Raw genomic sequence first — 20,767 nt, forward strand, 5'->3', positions numbered from 1 at the left:
ACTTCCCTGTACCATGATGCCTTTCCTCTGCCATCAAAGTAGCATGGAAAGTTTTCCAGTGCATAAAGAGGTACTATTTATTCCCATTTTATTTCTGGTAAAGATAACTTTTGATCTGTTCTTTGAGTTACGTGAGAATTAGTTAACAGACATCATAAAACATCATCCAACACTAAAGGTTTACCATCCTAAAATTGTAATGCAATGAGCATTTGTAGTAGGTTTGACTTTAACTGCTAGTGACAGTATCAAAACAGAGCTAAAGAAAATATTTGTGTTTTTCAACCCTGTTGTTCTTACCTCTATTTGTTTGTTTATTTATTTAAGACAGAGTCTCACTCTGTCACCCAGGCTGGAGTGTTGCAGTGGTGCAGTCTTGGCTCACTGCAACCTGCACCTCCCAGGTTCAAGTGATTCCCCTGTGTCAGCCTACCAAGTAGCTGGGACCACAGGTGTGTACCATTACGCCTGGCTAATTTTTTGTATTTTTTTTTTTGGGGACGGAGTTTCGCTCTTGTTACCCAGGCTGGAGTGCAATGGCGCGATCTCGGCTCACCGCAACCTCCGCCTCCTGGGTTCAGGCAATTCTCCTGCCTCAGCCTCCTGAGTAGCTGGGATTATAGGCACGCGCCACCATGCCCAGCTAATGTTTTATATTTTTAGTAGAAACGGGGTTTCACCGTGTTGACCAGGATGGTCTCGATCTCTTGACCTCGTGATCCACCCGCCTCGGCCTCCCAAAGTGCTGGGATTACAGGCTTGAGCCACCGCACCCGGCCATTTTTTGTATTTTAAGTAGAAATGGGGTTTCACGAAGTTAGGCAGTCTAACATGGTCTTGAACTCCTGATCTTAGGTGATCTGCCTGCCTCAGCCTCCCAAAGTGCTAGGATTAGAGGTGTGAGCCACCACACATGGCCCTTACCTCTAAAGTAGTTATTGAATCCACCCACTTTCCTCTCCCTTCCCTGATCTCACTGGTCCAAGTTTCATCATCTCTCAGCTGGACTACTACAGAACCTCCTAAATACCCTTCTGCCGAGGAGATTTTTCCAGGGAGATCTTTTTAAAAATCAGACAAGTTTATGTTATGCTGGGTGCTCAAAACACTTCAAGTGGAATAAAATTCAAGACCCTTGGTATTCAAGACCTTGAGGTCCTGCCTGACCCTGCCGCCCCCACAGCCTCCTTTCACAACACCCTCTTCAAGCTCCTAGTGCTTCTGCCACACTGGCTGCCTGTGATTTCCACAAATGTGTGAGTCCCTCTTTTTCTCCATGGCCTCTGCGTTAGCCATTCGTCACTCCCCACGCTTCACTCCAACTCTTTCTTCATGCCTCAGCTTAAATATCAGTTCATAAGACGGCCGTCTCTGACTTCCAAATCTAGGGAAGGTAACCACATATGCTTGCTCCAACTCCTAAAGAACGCTGTGCTTCATAACATTACAATTTGCAATAATAAATTTACTTACATTATTAAAAACACTTTTTATACTTCCCCAGCTAGTATACAAGACCTATGAGGAAAGGGCCCAGGTTACCTTGTTCTTCACTGTATCCTCAGCCAAGGTATTAGTAGAATCATAGGCAGTAGGTAAATTGCTTATATTTGTTACCAAATGAACGAATGCAATTATCAAAATGCAAAAGTCTGAGTCTACGTAGTAGGGTTTCATGACCTTTGTAATCACATCAGGGTAGAAAAACATTAATTATAAAACCATCTCTTCTTTGTGAAAAGGCCTGGCTTCCAATCCCTACAGCCCTCATTTAAAAAAAAATCTATGGGTAAAATATGTTAAACAAGATCTTTAAGACCTTTCAGGAGACTCTACCTCTCACTATATCAAACATCTTAAAATTTATTCACATGTCACCTTAAATATAATTGCTTTATAACTTTTTATTTATTTATTTTTAAGACACAGAGTCTCACTCCGTCGCCCAGGCTGGAGTGCAGTGGTGCAATCTCTCTGCTCACTGCAACCTCCGCCTTTCGGATTCTAGCAATTCTCCTGCCTCAGCCTTCCGCGTAGCTGGGACTACAGGCACATGTGGTCATGCCAGGCTAATTTTTTGTATTTTAGTAGAGACAGGGTTTCACTCTGTTGCCCAGGCTGGTCTCAAATTCCTCAGCTCAGGCAGTCCACCCGTTTCGGCCTCCCAAAGTGTTAGGATTACAGGTGTGAGCCACTGTGCCTGGCTTATTTATAACTTTTTATCTGTTGAGTTGCTGTTGGTAAGTTGACTTAATGTTACATTTTACAGATATTTTGGTTCTGCAGTATTTTTTAACCAATATATAATTTATATCACATTTCGAACATTTTCATTGATTTCCCAAAGTGTGTATAGTCACTATGTCTTTAAAATCTAATAAGTAAAAACAAACAAACAAACAAACAATAAAACCTTTACAAATGGACACTCAAAGGAGAAAAGTTGCTGAGAAAAGATTATGAAAAGGTAAATATGTGAGTGTGTGTTTGTATATACTGTATATGTGCGTACAATGAAGACCAATGAGGGCTAGCCTAGTAACTAGACAATGAGCCAGCTTCTGAAGGTAAACCACTAGGTAAGGTAATTGTGGACTCATATTTAAAAACACAGATAGTATTTAGTTTTGTTCTTAAGTTAAAGAGACCATTATTTCCTACTTACTGCTCCCTGCATGATAAAAACAGAAATAAATATAACATAGGCCCTGCCTTAAGGTAGGTCAAAGTTTGAAGAGATAGATAAAAAAGAAATGACAGAATACTGAAACTACACTCTGTAGTTGTAAGTAATTGATTGTATTTGGCATTTTGCAATGTTTTAATATTGCAAGTGAAAGTAGCGGTCCCCAGCCCCTGGGCTTTAGGAACTGCGCTGCACAGCAGGAGGTAAGCAGCAGGCAAGCCTGAGTGCCCCCACCTGACAGATCAGCGGTGGCATTAGTTTCTCACAGGAGCACAAACTCTATTATGAAATGCGCATGTGAGGGATCTAGGTTGTACACTCCTTATGAGACTGTAACGCCTGATGATCTAAGGTGGAACAGTTTCATCCCAAAAGCATTCCCTCCGCCCCATGGAACAACTGACTTTCACAAAACTGGTCATGGTGCCAAAAAGGTTGGGGACCACTGAGTTAAGGCAATAAGTAAAATTATAAATTACAGACCAAATCCAGGGGTGGGTGGGATTTCCAGAATAGTGGGATGAAGAACTTGATGAATTCTCTCCCTCAAAGAGACACTGATTTAACGGGTCAAAATAATCTAAAACAACAATTTAAAGTCTCTGGAAACTGACCTAAGGGTATATAAGAAATTGAGAAACACTTATCCAACAAAATCTACTGAAGCTCAGCAAGAAACTGTGGCATTTGAACCATGGGCTGCATCCATCCCTGTAGCTCCAGGTTTCAGAACTATTCTGGGCAGGCTTGTAGCCCATTTTCCCATTGCTGAAGATCTATTCCAGGTGAAGATCGAGGAAACTGTTGCACTCAACACTCACCCTCCTCTTCTTCCCCAAGGGCAGCTGTAGCTGTTTGGTAGTGCCAGTACTCACTCTCTAGTGTCCTGTTCTACAGGGAGACCCTGGGAAGGGCAAACAAAACAGATCAGAGTTCCCCGTATCCCCAGCTCCTGCTCAGTAACACAGAGACTCTAACCAGATCGGGGGCTGAGCACACTGTGAGGACATACAGCTCCGCAGCCCTGCCTTTGAGTTTATTTGGAACAGAGTGTAGAATATTCATGTCCCAGAGCAATGTAAAAAATTAATAGACATAGAAAAATAGAAATCATAAGGGCTAACAGAGTAGGTTAATAGCTTTGTGATGCCAATAGAGGTGGATCAACAGAAGTTTAACAGAGAAAGTGGGACAAGGAACAGTACAAAACTCACACTTGATATTGGTGGTCCAGGAGAGTGTGGAAAAGTCCAGGGCTGTAACCACCCAAGATCAACCGGAAGAGTACTTCCAGGCTGTCAGTCCCTGAGTTACAAGTGGCAGATATATAAACTCCTCAAACTTAAAAAGTTGTTCCCAAGCCACACACAGACCCAGTGGGAAAGGACGAAAACCTTACCGGCTCAGGGGCCTTAAGCATGACCTCTGACCGATCAGTGACTGACCCAGAGTCAACCCTCAGAAACTCATGTTTAAAAATAAAAACAAGGAACAACTATCTAAGCAGAGACATCAGAGGCTGCCTACTGTGGGGGAAAGATATACTTCACAGTATTAGTCCAGCCAAGTCACTAAACAAATAAAGAGATGAACAACAATAACAAGAACAAAACAGCATCAATAAGCCTGGGAAGGATCAGAATCCAGAGCTGTTACAATATATGATCTAAAATATCCAATTTGCAATGAAAAGTTGTGAGACAACAAGAAAGTGTTACCTCCATCCCACATAGTGAGATCCCCCCTCCAATCCCTTTTTCACACAGGAAAAAAACAGACAAAAACTCTCTTGGGGAGCATGCAGATGTTAGCTTTAACAAAGGCTTCAAAATAATATTAGAAATATGTTTGAAGAATGAAGGAAACCATTTTTAAAAAATTAAAGGAGACTATGATGACAATGCATCAAATAGAGATTATCAATAAGAAGAAATTTTTAAGGAGCTAAACTGAGATTCTTAAGCAGAAAATCATAATTGAAAAATTCACTGGAGGAGTTCAACAGTAGATGTGAGCAAGCAGAAGAATCAGTAAAGTCATAGATCAGTAGAGAAGACGGTAGTGCCCACTTACTCATGGGGGATGTGCTCCAAGACCGCAAGAGGATTCCTGAAAGTGTGGGTAGTCAAACCCATATATACTATGCACAAACACAAATTTATTTTCCCTTCTTTACGATTCACAGATAAGATTTGTTCTTACTGTAGATCTTAGCAACATCAGCATGCTTTTTTTTTTCTTTCCATATTGACAACTTTCACCTTTTCACTTAAAGAAATCACTTTATGGCTTCTCTTTGGCATATCCAAATTGCCACTATTACTGTTCTTGTGCTTTGGAGCCATTATTAAGTAAAATAAGGGTTACTTGAACACAAGCACGGTGATACTGCAACAGTGGACCCGATAACTAAGACAGCCACTAAGTGACTAATAGATAGGTAGCATATACAGTGTGTACATGCTGGACAAAGGGATGATTCACATTCCAGGTGGGATGGTGTGGGACCATGAGAGACTTTATCACACTACTCAGAATAGCATGCAATTTCAACTTATGAATTGTTTACTTCTGGAATTTTCCACTTAACATTTTTGGATCATAGTTGATCATGAATACCTGAAACTGCAGAATGTAAAATTGCAGATAAGAGGGGGACTACTGTATATAATTTGAAGAACAGAGACAAAAAGCATGAAGACACATGAACAGATTCTCACAGAAATGGAGAACATTAAGCCCACTAAATTACATGTAATGGAAGAAACAGCAAAAAAGAGAACAGAAAAAATACTTGAAGAAATAAAAACTTTGCAAATGGGATAAAACATATCTAAGAGCTCAAAGAATCCCAGTAGAATCAGCAGAAAGATATTCACACTCAGACACATCACAGTCAAACTGCTTAAAGCCAAAGATAAAGATAAATCTCCAAAGCAGCAAAATACAAAACAAGAAACCCCAGCTTATTATGTACAAGGGTATCACAATAAGAGTAACCTCCCATTTAAAACAATGGAGGGCAGAACCCAGTGGCTGACATATTCAAAGTGAAGAAAAAACACACATCTGTCGACCAAGAAACCTATATCTGTCAAAAATATCTTCCAAATAGGGAGAGAAAATAAAGACATTCTAATATAAATCAAAATAGAGAAAATTATTGCTGGCACATCTGCCTTATAAGAAATAATAAAGTAAGTTCTCCATGTTGGAAAGAAGGGACAATAACTCAAAACCATGTGGAAAAACAAAGAATGTACTCAATTAAATTGAAAACATATGCTCATATAAAAGCTTGGACCCAAATGTTTATAGCAGCACCATTCACAATAGTAAAAAAAAGGAAACAACCTACATGTCTATCAATTGACAAATGGACAAACAAAATATATACCCATATGATGGAATATTCAGCCATAAAAAGGAATGGAGTCTTGATATCTGCTGTAACATGGATGAACTTTGAAATCAATAAGCTAAGTGAAAGAAGACAGACACCAAAGGCCACATATTGTGCTATTCACTTACATGAAATATCCAGAGTGGGCAGATCTTTGGAGACAGAAAGTCAATTTAGTGGTTTCCTGCACATAAGGCAACTGCTGAAAGGGGATGACTTTTAATGGGTACAAGGTTTCTTTGGTGTCGTGGAAACAGTCTACAATTAGGCCACAATTCTAAAACTCTGCATATATACTAAAGACCATTAAAAACACTTTAAAAAAGTGAATTTTATGGTATAACTCAAGAAAACTTAACTTTAATGTAAATTATATTAGAAATCAAATTTCTGTGTAAAAGATATTCAAATGTAAAATCAAGTTAGTGAAAACACTACCGGTTTTCACTAATACATTATTTACAATAACAATTTCATGAATACTTGTATTTACTTGTAAATTTTATATTCACAATATAATATTTATAATGTAATATTTACAAGTAAATGCAAGTATGAACTTGAACTGTAAATACAAGTATAAACTCACACTTGTAATTTTTTCCCTAGCTTTGGCCATTAAATAGCCTAGACTGCACACCTACAACTATCTGATCTTTGACAAACCCAACAAAAACAAGCAATGGGGAAAGAATTCCCTATTCAATAAAAAGTGCTGGGATAACTGGATAACCACAGGCAGAAGATTGAAACTGGATGCCTTCCTTAAACCAGACATAAAAATTAACTCAAGATGGATTAAAGACTTAAATGTAAAACCTAAAACAATAATAACAGCCTAGACAATACCATTCAGGGCATAGACACAGATTTCATGATGAGGATGTCAAAAGCAGTTGCAATAAAAACAAAAATTGACAAATGGGATATAATTAAACTAAAGAGTTTCTGCACAGCAAAAGAAACTATCAACAGAGTAAACAACCTACAGAATGGGAATTTTTTTCACAAACTATGCATGTGACAAAGGTCTAATATCCAGCATCTATAAGGAATATAAATTTATAAGAAAAAGCCAAACAACCCTATTAAAAACTGAACAAAGGACATGAACACTTTTCAAAAGAAGACATACATGTGGCCAAGAATTTTATGAAAGTAAGCTCAACATCACTGACCATTGGAGAAATCAAAACCACAATGAGACACCATCTCATACCAGTCAGAATGGCTACTATTAAGGGGGGGAGGGAGAGCATTAGGAAAAATAGCTAAATATCATTTTTAAATAGCATGTATTAGCTATTTTTAAATAAATAGCTAATGCATTTAAAAATGATAAGCCCAGGCTTAATACCTAGGTGATGGGTTGATAGGTGCAGCTAACCACCATGGCACACATTTACCTAGGTAACAAACCTGCACATGTACCCCAGAACTAAAAATAAAAATTAAAAAAAAAAACCAAAAAAAAACAGATGCTGGTGAAGTTGTGGAGAAAAAGAAATGCTTACACACTGTTGGTGGGAGTGTAAATATTTCAGCCATTGTGGAAGACAGCATCTTTAGATCTTTGAGATCTAAAGACAGAAATACCATTCAATCCAGCAATCCTATTACTGGGTATATACCCAAAGGAATATAAATTATTCTATCATAAAGACACATGCATGCATATGTTCATTACAGCACCATTCACAAAAGCAAAGACATGGAATCAACCTCGATGTCCATCAGTGATAGACTGGATAAAGAAAATGTGGTATACATACACCATGGAACACTATGCAGCCATAAAAAAGAATGAGATCATGTCCCTTGCTGGGACATGGATGGAACTGGAGGCCATTATCCTTAGCAAACTAACACAGGGACAGAAAACCAAATACCACATGTCCTCACTTATAAGTGGGCGCTAAATGATGAAAACACATGGACACGTAGAGGAAAACAGCACACACTGAGGCCTGTCAGAGGGTGGAGGGTAGGAGAAGGGAGAGGATCAGGAAAAACTACTAATGGCTACTAGGCTTAATACCTGGTTGATGAAATAATCTGTACAACAAACCCCCATGACACAAGTTTACCTATGTAACAAATCTGCACTTGTGCCACTGAACTTAAAGGTTAAAAATATATAATTATCTAGAAACAATGCCACATTAATAACAATGAGAACCCCTAATACATTTTGGTCTTTAATCTCATTTCCCACCAAAAGCAAGCAGCAAGTGTCAGAAATGGCTGATTTTCAGGTCTGGTACAGAGAAGATAACACAGTGAAGCTGGGACATCTCAAGCCAGAAAGTAAGAACTGCCCATAAGAGATAATCTTATTTTACATATGAGTATGTAAATATATAGAGATCCAGAAGGATAGAACTAAGATGTTAAAATGATATTCTCTGGGTAGTAAGAATGTTCTGCTTTTATGTTTCTATTTTTGCTTGCCTGTGTTTTCTAATTTTTCCAACGTGTATGTACTTTTAATAACAAAAGACTATTAAAAATGTGCTTGCAGACTATTGCTGTACACAAGAGGCAATTAGAGTAGAATTTTGAGCTAGACAGTGCTGTGATCAGGTCTTAGTGGCAGATGTACAGGCAGATTCTAGCTCTGACTTAGTGAATGCTCGACTGTATTTTCACTAAGTTGAGTTCTATCTTTAACAGCAATGGTATGAAGCCTAATTGCAGGTGGGCCAAGGATGCATGCTGGCAAGTTTTATGGCCACAGAAAAGCAGAAAACTAAACAGGTTTCCTTTCCTGTTTTCTGTGTCAATCATCTTGCTGGCCTTTGGTGCCTTACAAGCCTGCAAAGAAAGCCGACAGGGTAAAACACCTGGTATATCCTTGCGGTTTCTATGTTAGTTGGACAAGGAAAAGTCATAGATGTTCAGGATGTTGATTGATAAACTTTGTTATTTCAGTCTCCTCTAAAAAACGAAATCTCTCTTAAAAAGAAAAAAACCAAACTGCGGAGAATAAGTTTTAGCCTCCTTAAACATAAAAAATCATAATCTAGATGTCAACATTCATCAGAAAGTGACTTTTCTGTGAGATTATGAACTGTCTCTTTAAGCAGGTTGATCCCTGGTTAGAAACTGCACACTAAATTCTAGTAGATGAAAAGGTTTCACTCATTAACAATGTCAGACATGGGAAATGGTTGCATTTTCATATTGCATGATACAAATGGGTACAGAACTCAAGCTTGTCATGTTTCAAAAATGCAGAATCTAAGAAATATGGCAGAAAGGTCAATTGTAAATTGTCAAAGAGTATACACAATGAGAGGTTAGCTATAATGTCATAAGTTTATAAATAGGATTTCACAATAGATTCTGTGTTACTGAATTGCCCTGTTGGCAATTGTGTGACTGGAAGGAAACATTTACTCTAGAGATAGTTTAAAAAGAGTTCATGATTCATGGATGATATGTAATAATATGGAAAAAATGTCAAAAATTGAAATTCTAGGACATTCCAAGGAAAGTAACAACTCAGTAAGAGCTTTCACCAAGTGCGTTTATCTGGAAGGGGGTCAGCATGAGGAAACAATTAGGTGTTTGTCTGGTGTGTGCAGGGAACCTGGATTTGTCCAAGGTAATCGTAACTATTAGCCTACCCTGTCCTTGTGATTTCTTTGACCTTACCTATTGGGATGGCTTCATTCTAAGGAATGGTTGGCATGCTTTGGAAGGTAATATAAACTTGAAAGCACAAATCCTTACCACTCTCATCTCCCTTTTGCCCGCTCCCCTCTCACTACTGGAAATAAATGACATAGCCATTTGAAGTAGTTTCCAAATGCAGCTGAGCTCTCAACACTGTTTCCTCACTCCTTTGACTTTTCCCATAGCTTCTTATCTCAAGCTTTAGCTTTCTCACACACTTAACTCATTCACAGAAGATATTAGGCCACATATTCCTTTCCTCCTGGTTATAAGCAATACATCCACCTGTGCTTTCAAATACATGCTCTCCTACTTTTTCCTAGGCATTGAGTCATCAGTGATAGCTTCTCTCCTTTTAATCTCTACCTCTTCCTCTTTACTGGCTAGCATAGTCTAGTACTCAAGTATATCATCAGTCAAGTAGATTTTGGTTTGAATTATAGCTCTGCTAGTTTTGGTTTTCTTTTTTTTTTTTTTTTTTAAGAGACAAGGTCTTGCTCTGTTGCCCAGGCTGGAGTACAGTGATATAATCATAACTCACTGCAGCCTCAAACTCCTGTGGCTCAAGTGATACTCCTGCCTCAGCTTCCAAAGTAGTTAGGACTACAGGTGTGCACCATCACATCCCACTAGGTTTTCTCAAAATGTTTTGTAAAGATGTAGTCTCGCTATTTTGCCCAGGCTGGTCTTGAACTTCTGGTCTCAGGCAATTCTCCTGCTCTGGTCTCCTCAAAAGTGCTGGAATTATAGGTGTGAGCCACCATGCCTGACCAGCTTTGCTATTTTTTTAAAGCTATATAACTTGGAGTGATACTTAACTAGTCCTTGCCTCAGTTTCTTCAGTTGTAAGAGAGAGACAAAAAATGAACTAATGCACATATTTAATATATTATCTTAGAGCACGAATACAGTCTTAATCGGTGTTAGCTATTTTATATAATCATTATCGTTATCTTCAACCTATAAGTTTGCTCATCTTTCTCATTTCAAAAACAAATGAGACAAAATCCACTTTGGGCATTGTGCTCAAATTTAATTATCTTCTTTCTCTCCTACTTTTCATTTCAATTCTTCTCAAAACAGTCGCCTCTGCTTTGTCCCTTTCACTCCCTCCCCTTTCATCACTCACCAGCCTGTAGTAACCAGAACACCAGTACACCATCAAATTAGCAAACTGACTGAGAACTTCCTCACTTGTCCTTGAGTCTGTCCTGCATGCTGCCTGCAGAATGCTCCATCCAAAACAATTCTCACCTTGCTTTAAGACCCTTCAAAGGACCTCATCACCTTCAGAATTAAGTCTAGGCTCCTTAATGAAACGTACAAGGGTCTTCATTATATGGTAGCTGCCGCCTTCTCCAAACCTGTCTCCTCCCTCTCTTAATCTCCCAGGATGCTTTCAGTTCTATAAAAGCAACTACAGTTCCTACAGTGGGTAGAGTGATTCTCACTATCCTCCAGGATGGAACCTGTGGATGGCTTTCTTTACATGACAACAAAAGAGACTTTGCAAATGTGATTAAGAATGTGGCCCCTTGAGATGGGGAGATTATTGTGGATTATCAAGTTGAGCCCAATCTAATCATGTGAGTACTTAAAGGCAGAGAATTGTTCCTGGAGGGATTAGACAGAGGAAATGAAAAGAGGAGGAGAAAAGATCTGAAATATGAGAAGGACTTGACCCACTGTTGCTGACTATGGAGGAGGGCAGTCATGAGTCAAGGAACATAGGTGGCTTCCAGAAGCTAGAAAAGGCAAGGAACTAAATGCTCCCCTGGAGCCTCCAGAAAGGAATGTAGCCATGATTACACTTTGATTTCAGCCAGTTGAGGCTGAGGTTGGATTTCTGACCTATGGAACTATTAGATGGTAAATTTGTGTTTAGCCACTAAGTTTGTGTTACGGCAGCAACAGAAAACTAATACAGTTCCCAAACCATACCATGTTTTTACATGTTATTTCTCCCCATGTGCAATTTCTTCCTTTAGAACTTTAACAACCATTTCACCCATGTGTAAAATTATTTCCCCTCTACCTCCAAGGATCCCGGGGCGAGATTTCTTCTCTCTCTTATCTACTTCTCTTATCTCTTACACTCCCAAACCTGTGGCTCCTTCAAGTGACACCTCAAAGCAGAATTGATGAGTTCTCCCTATTGCTACTATATTTTCAGCTGCCTCTATTATTGCATGCATTGTACACTGTGGTCAACATATGTTTTAACATTTACCACCCCCATTAGACTGTGCACTGCTTGATAACAGAAACCCTGCTGTATTCATCTTTGAGTCCTCACATATAATTTGACATCTTGTAAGTGCTCAGTAATTTCCATTAAGCTGTTGTTGATCTACGCTTATCTTAAAACCAATGATGCAGTTGGAAGAACTAATTTTTATTCACTTACTTCCACTGGAACTTATCTGTCACAGAAGGCAAATGTAAGAGGTGGGGCAGGGTAATGTCATTTGGCCTGTTCATAGGCCTGGAAGAGCAGAGTATGCCATACAAAACTGGCTGCCTTGCTCTCAGCTTTCTTCTCCCTTCTGTGTGGTTGGCAAGGTTCACAGGATGAGCCGAGAGCTCTGGGACTGTTCTCTCACAGCTGTTTGTTCCTTCTTTTGGTGGTGACCATAGGAATGTGAGGGGGAGGTCAAAGGAGGCCTCCCAAGAGTTAAGACAGCAAATGTGATGGGCATGGTGGGTGAGCAATGCAGGTGCTTAGCCTCGTGTATGACTTCAAAGTTGCAATTTTAAGATAAACATATGGTCAAATAAATAAAAGCATGCCCAAACACATCCATGCCAAGAAGTTTCATTCCCTTTAAAGAACATTTGTCCCAGTGAAACTGCAGTTGCTGAGACCTTTAACAACCATTTAACCCATGTGTAAAATTATTTCCTCTCTATCTCCAAGGATCCTTGGGGGAGATGGCAGAAGGCTGGAGTGGCTGTGAGCCTGAGAGGCAGGAAATGAGCCAGACTGAAACCCAGATGCCTCTGTCAGAACTTCAAAGAGGGAACCAATGGTAACAGCAAAGAATCTAACAGGGCCAAAGCCGTGAAGCATATTCACATAAGGATCAGAGCACAGTCGGAGTCAGGAAACAGAGCCAAGATAAAACCACTGGAATAAAGGCACAAAACATGGACAAGAAGAGTAGGGGCAGAGGCAGGGAGTGGCCTGGGTCCCAAAAGGAATTCTGTTGCTGGAGTTGACAGACTAATCAGCATTTTGTCCTTCCTAGGCAGAGGCTCCACCTCCAGTGCACCTGTGAAGGCCTAGAGTGGGCTCAGGCAGTGAGAAACCGGAAATGGAGCCCAAGCCCTCAGAGATCAGAGCATCTCTCATACAAGGGCTACACATGTACGAAGAAGGTGTCCTTAGCTGGTCATTTGTCACCTCACTTTGTTCATCACCGACAAAAATCACTTCCGTGACCTTGTCCTAAGGGGCTGTCATTGCAAATGTAGGTAAGCCCAGAGAGCAGTGGGTTGGATCCCTGGGTCTGGCTGCTTTCTATGCTCCAGAGTGGTTATGGACATCCACCTTTCAGGCCCCCTCTTATATGCTGAGAGCACTTCCCTTCTTAGCTGTCTGTCAGTCAGGGTACACCAGCTCTAGGCTGTGAGGTTTCAGTTTGGGGACAGAGGTACTCCCCACAACAAAGTTTGGGAGCCCTGGTGCCCCACCTTCACGTTCTGAAGATGCTATTTCACCCATGTTCTTTCCAGTATGCATCAATAATAGTGCATTTAGCATGGAGGCATCCTGGAGTGCCCTTCACTTTCCCTTCTGGGAGGCAGACTGTGATGAACAGTGAAGCCTTTCACAGCCACTCACAGAAGTCGTCTTTAAAAAAGAACAAAAACTCAAAATTGCAATTTGAACTTCCCCAATGATACCATAAATGGAACTTGGGAGCAGAATATGAGGATGTTTGAGTTCTACTCTTCCTAATTCACTGGTAAGGGGGCTTGAAATCCCGGCTGCATAGGTGGATGAATCTTCTCCTTGTTAAATTATTTCCCAAGTACTATATTCTTTTTGATTCTGCTGTAAATGTACTTTTCCCCTCAATATCATTTTCTGGCTCATGTATAGCTAGTGTATAGAAGACATTCAGTTTTGTTCACTAAAATTCTCATTTGTCATGTAAATACAGGCCAAGCCTCAGAACTCAGGTGTGACCCATTTTATGTTTTCTGCAAGTATTTCATTTTAGGCAGAACACTGCCTGACACTCAGGCACTCGAAAATGTTGAATGAATGAGGCCACCATCTCTCATCCATTCCTCCATGACAGCACTTATCTTGATGTGTTGAAACCATACTCACATGTCTGTCCATCAGATGGGAACTGGACACTAGAATGATCCCTGCCTTCAGAGAGATCCCTGAAGGACTCACATGTCTGTCCATCACGTCGGAATTGGACACTAGAATGATCCCCCTGAAGGCAGGAATCCCTCTGAAGGCAGGAATCCCTCTGAAGGCAGGGATCACTCTGGCGTCCTAAGAACCCTGCACGGTACATGTCACACACCAGGTACTCAGCACATGCCTGAAGACTCTATGGGCATGTAGTGGGATGGGGCTGCAGCATGAAGGGTTGAGCATATCACTAAAGGAAATCTCAATGTGTGGTGCTCCCTTTCCACATCCACAGGTGATTTGGGCCAGTCATAGAAGCAACACCAGCAGATTAAACAGTGTGTATATGTGCTTGCCTGTGTATGAAGGAAAAAGAATATAAATTCAATATTTATCATGGGTGATTTATGGATTGGTTGACTGTATGTAGAATACACACTCACTATATAGTTTGGAAAGGATATTAAAAACTTTTGAATGAAAACCTGTCAAACACTTCCTCCTGACACTGCTATCCAGGGAAAGTCAATGGTATGGTTTGAATCTGTGTCCCTGTCAAAAATCTCACGTTGAACTGTATTACCCAGTGTTGGAGGTGGGGTCTTACGGGAGGTGACTGGATCATGGGGGTGGATCGTTTATGAATGGTTTAGCACCATCTACTTGGTGCTCTCTGGTGATAGAGTTCTCATGAGCTCTGGTTGGTTAAAACTGTGCAGCACCTCTCCCTTCTCTGTCTTGCTCGTGTTCCTACCGTGTAAGATGCCTACTCCCACTTTGCCTTCCACCACAAGTAAAAGCTCCCTGAGCCCTTCCCAGAAGCAGATGCCTCCATGCTTCCTATACCGCCTGTGGAACTACGAGTCCATTAAACCTCTTTTCTTTGTCAGTTACCCAGTCTCAGGTATTCCTTTATAGCAATGGAAACTGGACTAATACAGTCTTCAATGCAACGTGATCTGCCTCCAACAACACACAACTCAGCCCACACTTACTCAACAGAAACCACTTCAGTAGACTGGTGGGCTGCATTTAAGTATTAAAGAGATTCAAATCCCTGAGTGAAGCAGAAAATTCAACACCTGAGTATTTGAATCCTAAAACTATTTGGTGAGTAGAAGAACAGAATTTTTAAAATAACTAAATGGGTATTATAAAGATTTGCATTTAAAAGTTCTAAAGTTAGAGCCTCAGAATCTTTCAGTTTATATATTAATGTGAACCAGTTAGCTATCTTATAAATTTCTTTAAATGCTGTAATTCACTTGTAACAGAAAATAGCTATCACCCATCATAATTTCATAACAGATTATCCTGGAATTTCCTTGGAAAAGGGTGGAATATTCAGAAATTAACAGTTTACCAAGAAATCTATTTTCTGTATTTAGAGACACAGTTCTTTAGCTTCTCTTGGCTTTTGAAAAAGCAGAGAAAACCATATATCACAAAGTATAATTTTAACTTTTTCATTTGATACTAAACTTTGATACCTAAGCAAAGTAGAAATAATTTTTTAAGTTTAAAAAGTAGATTCTAACAAACACTTCACCAAACACAGCTGTTTCTAGTTCACAAAATAGATGATTACAAAATATTTTAATGTGTTTTCTGGCAAACATAAATTGCCTCATTTCATGGAAATGCCACATTTCCAGTTATTACTGATAGTTTATAACAGTTTAAGGATATATAAACAATTTCTACAGATTTCTATATCAGAAAAAGGTAAGATAGTATTTAAATCTCTTAAAATATGTAAGATATACCTTTCTCGTGTCATAGTAGTATATTTCATGCCAGAGATTGTAAACGAGTAACCAACAGTATAAATACACTCTGCAGGTGTTTTTAGTGTGCACAAGATTAAAAAAAAATTGGAGAATTCATTGGCAACATTTAAAAATTGGGGCCAGGCATGGTGGCTCATGCCTATAATCTCAGCTCTTTGGGAGGCTGAGGAGGCAGGGTCACTTGAGCTCAGGAGTTAGGGACCAGACTAGGCAACATAGCGGGAGCCCATCTTTACAAAAAATAAAAAATTAGCTGGGTATGGTAACGCACACCTGTAGTCCCAGTTATTTAGGGCGCTGACATGGGAGGATTGCTTGAGCCTGGGACATGGAGGCTGCAGTGAGGTGTGACTGCGCCACACTCCAACCTGGTGACAGGGTGAGACACTGCCAAAAAAAAAAAAAAAAATTGGTAGATTTTACCTTAAAAATCTGAGTTTTCCACTTTAAAAATTATTAAACTTGATGACACTGGATTCATATTCCACTGGATTCGTTGTTGCAAATGCAACAATCAATTAGCATTCAGCAGAGACTGACTTTCAGAGTTACTATATGAGTGCCCTTTTAAAAAGGGGCACAGGCTGCCTGCCCCATTTATTCAATGTGTGCACACATACCAAGACAACTATTTGACTCACTCATGATGTATTTATGGGCCTTGTGGGCATTTGAGATTGGGACCTTGCTTTATAATTTATATATACATATACATGGTAGTGCTGCCGGAAGCTGGTCCGCACTGTCGTACGCCCAGCTGGGCAACGTTTGCGCTGCCAGACGCGGAGCAGTCGTGGCTAGCGATTGTGGTCGTAAAGTCGCATGGTCGTAAATTGCATAGGTGGTAAGTCGATCAATACCTGTATACTTTGTTTTGTAGATACGATCTAGAAGAATGTAGTACTTTGTTAAGAAGCAATTATTAAAATTTGAAAGAATAAACCAATTGAATGTAACTATGTATTGAGTTGGAGTGTAACTTCATGGAAAGGAACCATTCCAACTTGACTAGGAATCCTAAGTAGATTTTACCCTAAGGACAAAAAAACCTGCAACTATTTTTCTATAATCACATTGTTGGTAGTAGCATTATTCTGAAACAGTTATGTGTACACTGTGGGATAAAGTAAATGAATAATTATATAATGTCATTGAAAACCAGGATTTTGATGTAGAGAAAAGAGACATCTATAAGATTGAAGAGGTTAAGTAAATTCCTTGTTGTAATTACTGATTTTGAATTGTCAATATCATGGTGTATTTTATATATACATAATCTATCTTTCCTAGTTCTGTCCATTAAAATGGCATAGAAACAAAGATCAACCTAGCAGCAATGAGTACCTCTTATTCCCAGATTCTAGTCTCTAAATACCACTTCTCACTTGAAGAAAAATGGGGGACTTCTTTGGAGAAATGACTGATTCCAAGTTTCAAGTGTAAAAACAAATGAGCCTCAAATGCTTCTGTCACATCAGAAAGCAAAAAGTCTACCCAAGACTACTAGAGTCATGTCAAAGAGAATCAGAGTCATGTCAAAAGGCTCCCACTACCCAAAAATGTGCCAGGAGGACTGTCATTGAGCTAACAACTACAAAGGATTGTAATAACTATGTATAAGTAAATGTGTTCACAGTAATACTTAAAAAAAAACCCACAACACCTTTCACCTTTGAAGGATGCTGGGGAATCAATTAAGCATTTTGAACACTTGAAAATCAAGTATTTATCATGCTTCTACAACAGGGTAACCAGACAACTGAGTTCAAGTTTCTCTTTTTAGAAGCATTCTTATTAATAAATGAAGAGAAAATAATAGTATTATAATATTGTAATTTAAAATCCCAATGGAATTAGTAGACCCAGGCAAGGATTATCAATGGCAGGTAACATCACTAAAAGGCAGACAACCAGTATCATGTGCCTCCTGATGAAAGTTCATATAACCAAGGGGCATCACATTTTCTGAATTCAAACTATACTACAAGGCTTTAATAACCAAAATAGCATGGTACTGGATGCAAAAATAGACATACAGATCAATGGAACAGAACAGATAATTCAGAAATAAAGCCATAGGCTACAACCAATCTATCTCCAACAAAGCTGACAAAAATAAACAACTGGGAAAGGACACCCTACTAAAAAAATGGTGCTGGAAAAACTGGCTAGCCATATGCAGAAGAATGAAACTGCACCCCTGGCTCTCACCATATGTAAAAATTAACTCAAGATGGATTAAAGACTTGAATCTATGACCTTAAACTATACGCATCCTAAAATAAAACTGTTGAACATTAGACTAGAAAAAGAATTTGTGACTAAGACCTCAAAGGCTAATGTAACAAAACCAAAAATTGACAAATGAAATTTAATTAAACTAACAGACTTCAGTGCAGCAAAGAAACAATTAACAAAATAAACAATCTACAGAATCGGAGAAAATATTTGCAAATGATCAGGCTGACAAAGGACAAATATCCAGAATCAATAAGGAACGTGAACAAGCAAAAACCAAATAACCTCATTAAAAAGTGGGCAAAGAACATGAACAAACACTTCCCAAAAGAAGGCATATGAGTAACTAATCATATGAAAAAAAGCTTGTCATCATCAGAGAAAAACAAGTGAAAACCGCAATGGGATACCATCTCACACCAGTCTGAATGACTATTACTAAAAAGTCAAAATATAACATGTTGGCAAGGATGTGGAGAAAAAGGAATCCTTTTACACTGTTGGTTGGAATGTAAGTTAGTTCAGCCCCTGTAGAAAACAGCATGGAAATTTTTCAAAGAACTAAAAATAGAACCACCCTTTGACCCAGTACTCCCAGTACTGGGATTCTCCAAGAAAAAGAAATCATTCTATCAAAAAGACACCTGCACTCTTATATTTACTGCAGCACTATTCACAATAGCAGTCATGGAATTAACCTAAGTGTCTATCAATTAGGACTGGATAAAGAAAATGTGGTACATATACATCATGGAATACTATGCAGTCATAAAAAAGAATGAAATCATGTCCTTTGCAGCAACATGAATGAAGCTGGAGGCCATTATTCTACGTGTATGAAACAAAATCAAAAACTGCATTTTATCACTTATAAGTGGGAGCTAAACAATGTGTACACATGGACATAAAGATGGAAACAACGGACAGTGGGGACCTCAGAATGGGAGGAATGGCAGCGAAGATTTAAAAACTGCGTATGGGGTACTATTTTCACAATTTAGGTGATGGGTTCAATAGAACGCCAAACCCAGCATTATGCAATATACCTGTGTAACAAACCTGCACATGTAGCCTCTGACTTCAAAGTAATAATTAAAAAGAAAGAAATTGGTCGGGTGTAGTGGCTCACGCCTGTAATGCCAACATTTTGGGAGGCCAAGGTGGGCGGATCACAAGGTCAGGAGCTTGAGATCAGCCTGGTCAATATGGTGAAACCCCATCTCTACTAAAAATACAAAGATGAGTTGGCGTGGTGGTGTGTGCCTGTAATCCCAGCTACTTGGGAGGTTGAGGCAGGAGAATTGCTTGAGCCCGGGAGGCAGAAGTTGCACGAGCCAAGATCATACCATTGCACTCCAGCCTGGGTGACAGAGCAAGACTGCAACTCAAAGAAAGAAAGAGAGAAAAAGAGCGAGAGAGTGAGAGAGCAGGGGGGAGGGAGGGAGGAAGGGAGGGGGGAAGAGAGAAAGAAAGAAAGAGAAAAAGAAAGAGAGAAAGAAAGAGAAAGAAAGAAAAAAAGAGGAAGGAAGGAAGGAAAGTGGGAGGGGGGAGGGAAAAATGTTTGAGGTGACAGGTATGCAAATTAACATGATCTGATTACTATACATTATATGTATCAAAACATCACTATGGGTAGGGCAAGGTGGCTCATGTCTGTAATCCCAGTATTTTGGGAGATTGAGGTAGGAGAATTGATTGAAACTAGGAGTTCAAGACCAGCCTGAGCAATGTGGTGAGACTTTGATTCTACTAAAAGTTAAAAGTTAAAAAAAAAATTAGCCAAGCATAGTGGTGCACAGCTGTGGACTTGGCTACTTGGGAGGTTAAGGTGGGAGGATGCTTGATACTGGCAAGTCAAGGCTGCAGTGAACTGTGATTGCTCCACTGTACCCCAGCCTGGATGACAGAGTGAGGCCTTGCCTCTAACAGCTCCCAGCACCACCACCACCAAACAAAAAGCCATCACTATGTAAACCATACATATGTACATGTGACAATTAAAAAATTTAATAAAAGCTTGAACAACAACAAAAACAAAGTTTATGGCACCACCTAGAAAGTAGCCTTGGCAATAAAATAAAATAAAAATTTAAATGTGACCTGGATCAAACCTTTATGCACTAAGGCTCTATGAATATAATGGAAATACAGATTTATCATGAAGTAAAATCCAGATTATGAAAAATTTTATGGGACAAATGGTCCTGCCTCAAACAAAATTTTCTATTATATTACCTTATCTCTTGCCATGTAGGCTAGACTTTGCTAATGATACTTACAGGCTTAGCCAATAACCATGCAGAATTTACTCTTTTTTAAAATTGTTTATTTATTTATTTGAGACACAGTTTCGCTATGTCACCCAGGCTGGAGTGCAGTGGCATGATCTTGGCTCACTACAACCTCCACCCCCCAGATTCAAGTGAATCTCCTGCTTCAGCCTCCTGAGTAGCTGGGATTACAGGTGTACTCCTCCACGCCTGGCTAATTTTTGTATATTTAGCCAACATGGGGTTTCACCATGTTGGCCAGGCTGGTCTTGAACTCCTGACCTGAAGTGATCTGCCCACCCCAGCCTCCTAAAGGGCTGGGATTAC

The 20,767-nt window shown here is 39.5% G+C and overlaps 1 protein-coding gene across 5 annotated transcripts in view; it reads right to left on the reverse strand.

Annotated features, from left to right (window-relative positions):
* CCDC146 (coiled-coil domain containing 146) overlaps positions 1–20,767 on the reverse strand; it is a 182,855-nt gene that overhangs the window by 60,402 nt on the left and 101,686 nt on the right. The gene's annotated exons all lie outside the window — the stretch shown is intronic.

This window comes from Cebus imitator, unplaced genomic scaffold, assembly GCF_001604975.1.
Source record: "Cebus imitator isolate Cc_AM_T3 unplaced genomic scaffold, Cebus_imitator-1.0 Scaffold26, whole genome shotgun sequence".
Classification (NCBI taxonomy): domain Eukaryota; kingdom Metazoa; phylum Chordata; class Mammalia; order Primates; family Cebidae; genus Cebus; species Cebus imitator.